Source organism: Panulirus ornatus, chromosome 15 (genome assembly GCF_036320965.1).
Source record: "Panulirus ornatus isolate Po-2019 chromosome 15, ASM3632096v1, whole genome shotgun sequence".
NCBI classification, from domain to species: Eukaryota; Metazoa; Arthropoda; class Malacostraca; order Decapoda; family Palinuridae; genus Panulirus; species Panulirus ornatus.
In genome coordinates, this window is record NC_092238.1 from 1,152,931 (window position 1) to 1,166,308 (window position 13,378).

The window sequence follows — 13,378 nt, forward strand, 5'->3', positions numbered from 1 at the left end:
TAACGTGGTAACCTGCTCAAACACGTAACTTGTACCTCTGTGTCTGTCTTAATCTTATACTGATAACACACAAGACAACCTTGCTACAATATATATATATATATATATATATATATATATATATATATATATATATATATATATATATATATATACATATATATATATATATATATAATGTCATAGTCAAGACCGAGTTGCAGTCATGTGAAGACAATAGTCACACAAGTTAACACCATAAAGTTAACACCATACTAACACAAATCAAGACCTTACTAAGACCAGTCAGTGATGACGGTGCTGTTAACACCGTGCTAGGCCAAGCTTCACATGGACCACTGGACAGTCAGAACGGAAGGGCAGCTTTATATAAGAGGAATCACATTATTTTCCCCACTCCACTGACGACACACGCACGCACGCACGCACGCACGCACCGGGTTGAACCTAGGTTCATAACACGACCCCCAGTCATCATGAGTGGCTCATTACGGAGGAAGAAGGTCATGATAACAGTGAACTATCTAATAACATAAATAACTGACATTACCTAAAGCGATAATGATGAATTGTATAAAATTATGAAATAGCTGGAAAGAGCTTAATTATAAGAAATTATCCAAATATAACTGAATGATTCATAATTTGCCAAATAGACGAATAACAATATCGGAATTATCAAAACTTTCCGTTAAGGTGAATAATTAAGTAATAATATGTACTTAACATTTTGATGATAACCAAACAAACACTTTGGTCATAAATACACAAGAACATCAACAGTTTTAAAGTACTTCACCACAACATAAACATTCTTGTCTCACCTGAAGCAAAATGTCTGAAATAACTGTTGCAAGTATCATTACTATTATCATTATCATTATCATCATTATCATTATTATCATTATTATTAACATTATTACTATTATCATCTTAGCATTACATTGATAATAATAATAATTATCATTATCATTATTATTATTATTATCATCATTATCAGTGCCAGGTGGTGGGTGTGGAGGAGTGTGGTGGTGGGTCTAGTGTACAGGTAAGGTGAGGGGTGTTCTCCCTGGGGCCACCTTCTAGTGCTACCTTCATCATCGTCACGTGTGTGGCTGTGTCATCACTACTACGTTTTTCGTGTTACCTCGTCTATTAACCTTATATATATGTACCCTACCAATACTCCTATGTGTCTTAACCTTATATATATATATATATATATATATATATATATATATATATATATATATATATATATATATATATACCCTGTCTTTACTCCAATGTGTCTTAACTTTGTATATATGTAACGTCTTTACTTCTGTCTTAACCTTGTATATATGCGCCAATATGTTATATAAAATCTTTATATCTTCGTGTACCATTTTGACAAAAAACATTGAATAAAAGTTATAACTCATAAAACGTACATATCATTAACTCTCCTTTAGTACTATCAAGTTTACAGTATATATATATATATATATATATATATATATATATATATATATATATATATATATATATACCAACTCTTGTTAAATTAACTCATCAAATCATATTTACATTCCTATTTTTTCAAAGCTAGTCTGTTGATGGAATTATTTGGAACAAACACTTTACACAAACACTCGCTATTTACTGTGGCAAGTATCAGGATGCTGTGTGTACAACATGGCACTATAACAAAAAGAAAAAATCGACCATTAGAGAATATTTGTTTACTCTCTAACAATAGAAATTCTTTTACGTCCAAAGTTGAAAATTTCAACGTTTCTTTCTAAAGCGGTTTATTCTGTTTCAGAAATATATTCAGAATCTGAATAAACTTCACGAGTCCATAACCTTAATATTTTCAAATTATGTTTCCTTCCCTGAATAAATCTTGAAGTCCATTATGAAAGGTCTACTATACCTTTAAAATTGGTCTGGAACCTTCCAGCTTTACTGTTATACGTGTGATGGTTCAGGTTGTGTGAAGACGTGGCCTGCAGCCCTACATATTGCTTCTTGCCTTCAGTGAGAACTTGACTGTTTCCAGTAAACTGTCATTATTACCGCATCTCAGATCACTTCCTGCACCTGTGTGAGGCCTGGGCTGTCTACCGTATTTCCTCTTCTAGTGCTTATGTTGCTTTACTTTCCACTAGTAATATTTTGCAGCTTTCCCTATCTGCCGCTGCAGATGTGAACAAAACCAAGTACAGGTTAAAGGCCAGGCTTTCCAGTACTTATCCTGTGTTCAACATAATGCATCCCTCCCGCCTCTCATTCCAGTCGTTCTTAATTGTTTTGAATTTTTCTAGGTTCATGTTGGGATGGTGGATGTTCTCTGTTCCGCTATGACAAATACCATTCACTTGATTAGGTTAACATAGAACATAACATTATGGAGAGAACAAGTGCTAGTAAAACAGTCATCATTAGTTCAGCTTCTCTCGTTCTGAAGCTTCAAGGAAGCCAACTTGGTCATTCTTTCAGTAGGTGAGGGACTCCTTGCTGTCTTATGGTAGTTGAAGGCGAGGTTTTCCAACAAGGTCGGTACTACATCTTTTCCTCATGTCTTCCGTGATATACTGATGCTGGTTTGTGATCTTAACCTCTCTCAGCGGGACGGCCCTGAAAGTCATTTCCAGCGATCACAGTTCACATCACCCGACCCACTGGAACGCTTGGTGGATACCTTCATGAGGCGTACGTCCGCCAGCACTGTATCTCCCTGATCACTCTGGTTCCATTTGGTTTAGTATGTGTTTACACCTGCCCTGAGATACAGAGCTTCATACAATTGGCGGTGCATTAAGTACATTATGGTTTACATGTTGGATGTTCTCATCAAATGTAAACTCGTCCTCAAACTTAATCTGTTTTGACCGTTTCGCACAATTTGTGAGATATGACACCATTACCACATTTATCTGTGGTTATCAAGCCAACATTCTGTTAGTTACTAGGATTTCCAAAAGGCTATCAGAGAGACGGGGTTCAGTAAAAACTGTTCAGTTTGCAAAACTGATTATATGCAGCTGAGGTCAGTGTTTGATGGTAATAATCAATCTAAACAAACTTTAACTGTCAAAAGTTTATCAGCATCCATCGTCCAGATGTCCCCGAGATGATGTTTCTTCCTTCATATACCTGGACATCCTTCATATACCTTTCTCTAATCTAAAGCAGATAATCAGTTAACCGAGTTTCAGAAATTTCGATTATAATCCAAAAAGGATCAGTAAAAACCATGTTTGGGAACAATATACACGAACTTAGAGATAACAAAATGAGTTATCTTACGAAGTCTGGTCAAAATCCAACCTCCTCAGGCACACCAGAGATCATGAACCGATGTTTGTGTCTTACATGGAAGCGTGAAACATATAAACTTAACCAGACTCGAGCGACCAGCACGGGAGTGGAAGTTCGGAGCAGCGGTTCGAGCCAGGTTCGTAGTGTCAATATATTCCATGGAAGTGCCTGTACGTGGTAGACATTTTCTTCCCAATGTAAACAAATGTGAGTCGTGGATGACTTAGTTCTGTCTGCACACATGACCTGAGAACCAAAGGTAATAATTACATGACCACGTCTGACCTCCGTCCATCGTAAACCACCACAGTAACACAAACTCATAGAAACATTCCTATTCTGACATCAGAAATATATATACAGTTATATTTTGTAAATACATAGGACGTGGACAACCAATATAAACACGAGCACTATGAACATCACGTGTGTTATGTACACAGTCTACAGAAATCCGTCTTTCCAGCTCCTCAGGTGACCTCAAACCTTACTGTTAGATCTTCCGTGTCCAACACAAGTAACTCAATTTCTGGAGGACTGGCGAGGTACCGCCAGTGGCAAGCCTCAGCAACACAGACAGCGTCACAGGTACCTTGAGAGATGTTCCATTCTTATCAGTATGAGGGCAGTCCTGAAGATCTCTGTCCTTCAAACTATTAACTTCAAAATCAACAAGATATCAGACAGTACCCCTGGCAGACCACCTCTGAAGTTTGCTAAAGGGACGTGATACAACGTCTTTGTGCGGATATGAAAACATTTATGAATAAAGAGATAAGCAAGGTGTGTCCAGCATGAGCAGTACCTGGTCCCTTACAGACGGTGGAAGGAGGGTATTGAAGAAGTTATGGGAGAAAGAGACGTTGTCGAGGCACACAGCCAGGGCAGTCAGCTGTATCCTTTTAAACATGTGTTTCCCTGGACGATGACCCATGCAATACCGGTTAACATAACTGAGGTATCAACAGTGACATACATGACTGGCCATATCTTACGTCTCATGAAGGTAGTCAATACAGAAGTTGAGTAATCTTGTGCAAACTAAACTACAGAAGGACGCACTGACCCAACCACCAGGACAGCCATTGACCAGAGCCAGCAGCCAACAAGACAATGCACTCTGAAAGAAGCAGCGACCTTAAAAGGGCTGACCTTAACACACCATGACCTAGATAATCTGGTCACCAGAAAGAAGATTTCAAAGACATGTATGAATGTATACATGACATTAACACCGTACGACCCTCCTGCAGGCAAGACTAACACTGTGTGACCCTCCTGCAAGATAAGAACTGGGGTGACAGAAGAGAAGGAAGGAGGGAGTGAGAGCACAATAAAGAAAAGAAAAAGGAGAAGACAGTCTCTCCCAGATGTAACTTGACGGTAAAATCTTAAATAAATCCCAGTCTTTCAGGAGACGTTGTGCGGAAACCTGTGACGGACAGACAATTTGCACATATAAAGGCCAGGGACTCCGGCTGGAGGCTGAACGACGCCCTCTCTAAAAATAACATACTGGTTTTTCCCCAATGATTATATATCTATATATATCTATCTATCTATCTATATATATATATATATATATATATATATATATATATATATATATATATATATATATATATACATACAAGCCACAAATTCATACAATCATTCCGGGTGTCAGGGATAGAGCTGTACAGCAAACACGAGAAAATTTACATAAATATACATCATACATACACATATACGAACGCACTGAAGTATTGAAATTACTGTGGAAGCTTTGTGCAGCCGACGGAAATATAACTATACCCGCTAGCAACCCTTTGTTGCCAGTCTCCACCACACGAGGACGAGGTGCGGGTATTCCAGCCATAATACTTCACCAGTATATTGGTGCCGGGGGAGGGAGGAGGGACTCTGCTGGGGTGTGACCGAGACAGGTCTATGCCACATGGAATTTCTATACCAGGGAATGGAACCTGGAACCTGCAGCTTACTGCAGGACCACCTCGATGACGTCTGGACACACACACACACACACACACACACACGGACGGTTGTGTTGTGTGGCTACTTCCAGATGACCCACATCCCATGGCAGGGATTCACTCTGGCGGGATGTGCTCCTCGTGTCCCCGGGTGCAGGAGGGGACTACATGGGCAAGACAGACAACAAGGGGCTGTCAGTCCATGTTATCTGTCTTGGATTGAAGTCCAGATGTGTGTGTTATTGTACTAAATGTATGACGTCAAGATGGAAGAGAAGTACGGATGTCTCCCCGCCCTGCGGCAGCATCAACAACCAACAGGGAAAGAGAATGGAAGGTTGATCATGCACGGGTGAAGTTATCCAGCATGGAATGTAACGGGATAAAATGAACGGAGGACGGTGGAGGGAGAGACGATGTGAACGTATGTTCTCACCACTACAACTACACTACAACTATTGGCACATGTCCTGGACGACCCACCGACCACAGCTATAAGGAACGTGTCTGGTGGCAGAGCAGAGCAGAGCAGAGCAGAGCAGAACCTGGTGATGGTGTGTACTGTGCCTCTCTCTCGCCACCTTGTGTGCGGCCGGCTACACACACCACAACCACCAGTCATCCTCACCACAACCGTTACTGCCAAAACTATAGTAAGTAACCATTACCAGCCACTACCGCTATCACAAAAACTACAACCACCAACCACTTACCACGACAATAACCCCCCACCCCAACCTTACCCCAACCAGACCAGCTGGAGGACAAGTGTTACCAGCAGAGCGAGCGGCCTTATCCCCGGTAGTGTTCCCAACTCAGGAATCAATACACTCGCTATCTTGTGACATCCACCAGAACCAACAGCTTAGCGCCAAGCTCAAGCTTCACCTAGACCCATGATCATACTAAGCTCAAGCTTCAGCTAAAGTCACGATCACAGCTGCAATAAAACACACACACACACACACACACACACACACACACACACACACACACACACATGGACCTCCTTGGTGTAGTCGTTAATCAATCTAAGCACCCCCGAGGTCGGCCCGCTAAGGTTCGAAACCTGGGCGCAGCAGTCAGCCCACATCCAACCCGTGTTCATCCTCCCTTCGGGGCTGGTCGATGAATGGGTATCTGGCTTAAGCTGGTGTGTGTGTGTCTGTGTGTGTGTGTGTGTGTGTGTGTGTGTGTGTGTGTGTGTGTGTATGCACAGAAGTAGAGACATGGTACACACAAGGGTAAAAGACGGAGTAACACGAGTGTCAAACTCTCTCCCTAACACACACACAAGGTGACCACAGTTAACACAGTTGTCACACACGTCTATATATTAATGCAACTAAAACAAAACATGATCACTGGATGTGGTCGTTCTGCTTGGAAGTCGCTTGTGTCGTTACAGCTGGGTCTCCTTCTGGTCGTTCTAAACAGTCTCCATATTCATAGCAGCTCTGAACAGTGACGTATCGTACTGTGGGTCGTTTTAGCCGGTCATGATGGTGGCAGCGTCAAGTAGTGATGGTGGTCGTACTGTACGTCATGCTAAGCTTTCACGTCTTACCTTATTTTCAAGTTGGTTGTGTGCAGTGTTGCCACAAGTGATCCTGAGATTCGTCATAACGAAGGATCACCGTTAACGCTGAGCGAAATGTAACGAAATTTAACCATCTTTTTAGAAACGTTTTAGACTTTTTTTTCCTCTCAAAAAACACTGTGTTATGACCGAAAGTTTATGAGGGAGAACTTGTGATACGAGGTTTATTGCACCACTCATTAAGTTTTATGAGCTTCAAATCTCTTATTGAAAAAACAAGGTTTTACCTGTTAAACTCTTGGTAAAGAAAAAACATACAGGTTTCCTGTCGATAGCCTTAGCAATACTGGCTCTAGCACTTCTGTCCAAGGTTCAAACAACTCTCCTCTGACAGCCTGGGAGCTCTCATGACTGTTCCAGCAGCTCTCATGACTGTTCCAGCAGCTCTCATGATTGTTCCAGCAGCTCCCTTGAGTTTCAACAGCTCTTTGAACTGATCCAGCAGCTCTCTTGATAGGTCCAGTCGCTCTATACTTTTATATCAGCTCTGTTGAGTGTTCCAGCAGCTCTCGTGACTGCTCCAGCAGCTCTCTTGGCTGTTCCAGCAGCGCTCTTGGCTGTTCCAGCAGCTCTCGTGACTGCTCCAGCAGCTCTCTTGGCTGTTCCAGCAGCTCTCGTGACTGCTCCAGCAGCTCTCTTGGCTGTTCCAGCAGCGCTCTTGGCTGTTCCAGCAGCTCTCGTGACTGCTCCAGCAGCTCTCTTGGCTGTTCCAGCAGCTCTCGTGACTGCTCCAGCAGCTCTCTTGGCTGTTCCAGCAGCTCTCGTGACTGCTCCAGCAGCTCTCTTGGCTGTTCCAGCAGCTCTAGTGACTGCTCCAGCAGCTCTCTTGGCTGTTCCAGCAGTTCTCGTGACTGCTCCAGCAGCTCTCTTGGCTGTTCCAGCAGCTCTCGTGACTGCTCCAGCAGCTCTCTTGGCTGTTCCAGCAGCTCTCGTGACTGCTCCAGCAGCTCTCTTGGCTGTTCCAGCAGTTCTCGTGACTGCTCCAGCAGCTCTCTTGGCTGTTCCAGCAGCTCTCGTGACTGCTCCAGCAGCTCTCTTGGCTGTTCCAGCAGTTCTCGTGACTGCTCCAGCAGCTCTCTTGGCTGTTCTAGCAGCTCCGTTGACTGTTCCATCAGATCTATTGGCCGTTCTAGCTGCTCTCTTGACTGTTCTAGCAGCTCTCTTGGCAGTAAGAAGCTAAGTCTGAGCAGCTTTCTTTTCTGTTTCATTACTCTTTCTAACAACTTAACACGACTCTCACTCACCCAGTTCCATGTTTAACAGATTTCTTTTCCAGTCACCAATAATAAGGTCATTATTTTCTTTTCCTCTTTACAGCTCTCCTATCACTGAATTGTGTTTTCCTCAATGCATCATAGCTTCCTCATTGTATCATAGCTTCCTCATTGTATCATAGTTTCCTCATTGCATCATTGCTTCCTCATTGCATCATTGCTTCCTCATTGTATCATAGCTTCCTTACTGTATCATAGCTTCCTCATTGTCTCATAGCTTCCTTACTGTATCATAGCTTCCTCATTGTATCATAGCTTCCTTACTGTATCATAGCTTCCTCATTGTATCATAGCTTCCTTACTGTATCATAGCTTCCTCATTGTATCATAGCTTCCTTACTGTATCATAGCTTCCTCATTGTATCATAGCTTCCTTACTGTATCATAGCTTCCTCATTGTATCATAGCTTCCTTACTGTATCATAGCTTCCTCATTACCGCACTGTGTTACTCTTACAGGATTATTGCTTCTCGCCGTCTAGACGTTCGTCGATCTAAAGTGTGTCATTGTATTGACCTTTAACAGATATTGGATTTCACACCGGCTTAACCTTAATAGGTTTTCGTCTCTGTTTGTTGTAAGGCTTACGTATCTTGATTTTCTCGTCTCCATCACTTAAATGGAGCTTGGGTTTCACACTCTTAAACTTAATGGCTCTTGTTTTCCTAACCATTCTGACTATCTGAGCCTGATTTTCTTCCTCTTCTTTTCAGTCTTGAATGTCGTGCAGTTAATTTTCTTCAGTTTCTGCGTTCAGCAAACTTACTTTCATTTTCTTAATTTCAATGAACCATGCATTTCTAATTACCGTAACTCCTTGAGCAGGAGGGTACGACCCTTGACCACAGTGTTCTACCCTTGAACACGACGGCATGATCCTGTATGACTCTTGATCACAATGATTTGATCCTTGAGCTCGATGGTACGACTCTTGGGAATGATAGCCTGGCTGGTGTTCACCTATTCCTTAAGGGTCAGGTCCAACACCAAGCCTTCATACCCAAGGGTCATAACGTCGTGTTCAAGGGTCGTATCGTCATGGTTATGGGTCGTACCACTGTCCTTACGAGATGAACCAGAACACTATATCTAGGGTTCCTCGCTCTACATATAAACTGATATTGATTTTCTCAGTGTTGTGGTAGTAAGACATTTGAATGTTCTTATCGCCACCATCTCTTATAAGCTCTGGTTCTCAAAGTTTCGATATAAATATTGGTTTACTTTCTAAACTTGTTTTTAAGAGTCGAACTTACCAAGTTTAATTTTTCACTCTTCTCTACTTTGATGAAGTTCGTTTTCCGGTTAATTGATTTAGAAAAGTGTGATATTTCCCTCTATTTTCGCTTTAATGAAATAATCTCACAGACTACGTGACTCGATTTGAAATCTTCCATCAGTTTTCGTATTTCTCGATCTTAAGAAGCTCAGTATCAGCATCTTAACAGTTCCCATCATTTTCGTCGTCTTGTCTTGAATTAATATTGAGATCTCCTTACACTGATCGAAACGAAATTTATCCTGTTTTGGCAGGAATCGATTTCATCAGTTTTCTCAGGGAATGACTATCAAATCATTCCTTACACAGTCGTTCTAATCAAGATATCAAATTTAAAGAAAGAAATAACATATTCTAGGCATACACTGACATGAGCTAGGTCCACCAGCGTGATGACGAGACATGATGTTCGTCTTCTGGACGACAAAGCAGAAGTCAGAGTAAACGAAGACTTCGTCCAGGTGCCATAGTATCATACCTCACAGTTAATGATTGATCTTACTTTATTACTGATTAATGATTGATCTTACTTTATTACTGATTAATGATTTATCTTACTTTATTACTGATTAATGATTGATCTTACTTTATTACTGATTAATGATTGATCTTACTTTATTACTGATTAATGATTGATCTTACTTTATTACTGATTAATGATTGATCTTACTTTATTACTGATTAATGATTGATCTTACTTTATTACTGATTAATGATTGATCTTACTTTATTACTGATTAATGATTGATCTTACTTTATTACTGATTAATGATTGATCTTACTTTATTACTGATTAATGATTGATCTTACTTTATTACTGATTAATGATTTATCTTTATTACTGATTAATGATTTATCTTACTTATTACTGATTAATGATTTATCTTACTTTATTACTGATTAATGATTTATCTTACTTTATTACTGATTAATGATTTATCTTACTTTATTACTGATTAATGATTTATCTTACTTTATTACTGATTAAGTTAAGAACTATACTATTGTTAAACAAGTTAGGTAAATCTTATCTTGTTAAAATCAACGTACGTGAGACAGACCAGACAGAAGGACGGTTATATTCTGTTATACTGTTAAAGAGGACGGTAGACAGAGCTGAAGGCGCTGGTATACTGGGTTATGAGTTATGTTGGAAGGACGATGGACAGACAAAGTACATGAGGTCTAGTACAGTAGTTGCTGCCTTCATCACTGGTAAGGAGCAAGACTAGGGAATAATTTGCATACATGTTTAATTCATGAGGTAATATTATCTGTTCTGAAGTTGGTGTAGTGTCTCTGCGTAAGGTTACGGTAGGATGATAATCTGACTGTGTCTGGGGATTCTAACCACTTTAAGCACGACCATACGACCCTACAGTTACGTCAGTACGACCCTGACGCACAACGACACTATCTCTGATAACGATAGCACGATCCTTGGCAATGACGCCCTACCCTTTGGCTGGAACCATAAGGATCAGGTCACAGGTCAAACATCGTACCCATCAATCGCATCGTCGTGCTCAAGGAGTTAATCATTAATCATTTCCAAGATCAATACTGTTCGTTAATCATTCCCTTACCTCCTATACCTTTCCATCAATATCAGAACAAATCATTCAACACCAAAACATAATCTGAAACACTTTATCTTCTCACCTACCAAAGCCTTGCCACTCCACGATAAATACAAGTCTATGTCTACCTACATGATCATCATTAAGGTTAATGACCACACCAAAAATTAACGAGATTGTCTATAGCGTTCGCTGGACAAACATACCTGCGACAGATCCACTCTGGAAGCTGGAAGGTAAACAAGGGATTGATCATACGAACACACACAGTTCAATATCAAAGCGTTGGTTCGATACGGTAACAGAACTCAAATTTTATGTAAATGACTTTTCATAATATTTCCAGATTATAAAAAAATATCTATAACTACTTCTTATATATATATATTACAACAAGCTATTATTTCTGTAACAACTAGCTATGTCAACAGTCACTAGTTATGATGTCTACAATCACCAGCTATATCTATAACCATTAGTTATAAATATCGAGTAGCTATAACATCTATTAGTACTAGTTATATCTATAATCTATAGTCACTAGCCATAACACTTAATACCTAACCTAACCACAAGCTATACATCAAAACTCGTTACCACCTGACCACATTACCCAGCAACGGTGTCTCCCAGTCTCTCGTTAGGCAAATGTTCATTTTCAACAATCACTGAATTGTGTTGAGAGGAAATGTTAAATAACAAAGCAACCTTTAGATGGTTTGTGCCAACGTGTTGTAAACTGACCTGTTACCTCGAAGACAAGACCGCCAACGAGGCTGTAAACTGCCCAGTTACCTCCATAACAAGTTAGCCAACGAGGCGGTAAGCTCGGCTTGTTACCAGACGAGGCAAGACAATGTGCCTTGCTAATTCCTGTATTATCAACATCGTACGTCAATAAATCATGCGTTTTTTATTTTAGTTGTATTTCCGTTTGTTCTTTACTACCAGTAGGTAGTTAGTGTTCTTTACTACCAGTAGGTAGTTAGTGTTCTTTACTACCAGTAGGTAGTTAGTGTTCTTTACTACCGGTAGGTAGTTAGTGTTCTTTACTACCAGTAGGTAGTTAGTGTTCTTTACTACCAGTAGGTAGTTAGTGTTCCTGACTTCCCTACATATAAGTCTGGTGACACCGGGAACACAACTGTAGTCTTCATAGTTAACCTATCCTACGGTTGTTGTCTTCGTCCTCAGTAATGTGTGTTTACACACTAGTGTGGTAACGGTCACTCACGATGGCTAACTAGCCGCGAGAAAGGAAAAATGTTTTTCTATGCTAAGACAGTGAGCCATACACTCAAAACATAAATCCATATTGCTGTTCCAGACCATATATGTTGTTACTCAGTGACTCAGGATGTAGGCCATTAGCGCCGTCAACATCAAGTTATAACGACCAACTGAAAACTACTGAACACCTTCCTCAGGTGTTCATGATAACTGTAAGATGACACACACACACACACACACACACACACACACACACGACCACTCCACATGTATTACTCTGTAACACAATGTTTGTATGATACTGAACAAATGATGATACTTAAGACGCTTATTCTGACAACAGAGTTGCTTCTATATCTCACAGACGGAGAATCTAATCTTACAATCTGTACAGACGAAGCCACCTGGACGAACACGTCTGCTGGTTACGGTGGAGACACAAGTTCAGTGTAGTCATGATCACGTGTCAGTCTTGTGTGGGATTATGTTTTCTTAATCATCGCCACCGTTACCTTCCTCAGGAGGATTAATGGGCTATTTAAAGCCTCTATTTTCCCTGTGTGGAATTATGAATATATTTATTAATTGAATTAATTATTGTAATCCTCTAGAAATGCCACAGCTTGGGCCGTACAATATTATTCATAGCTTTAAAGGTAATTACCTATATAATGAGGACAGATGGTAATTACCTATATAATGAGGACAGATGGTAATTACCTATATAATGAGGACAGATGGTAATTACCTATATAATGAGACCAGAAAATAATTAAGACATTGTACTATTACCTTCTTGTCACAACAAAACAGCCTGGACCTCTTGGTAATTACATTACGTAATTAGTTTGCAGATGCCATGAGTCATGTGTCTCAATGCTAATGAGACAATTCAGGTAATTAAGAGAAACTATTCAATTATCATATAATGTAGTACTGAAGGACTCAGTAACAGACGTTCAGGCAGAGGTAAGTCGAGTGTACTCATGCTACATACTACATCTGATGGTACTTCACTATGCCAGACCCAGTGGCAAAAAACACTTTCTTACCATCATGAAATAGGAATATTCTTTTCAAAATTTCTCGCCATGTATAATTTCTCCAGCTCCTGTGGTCAGTCAGGTGTGGGGAA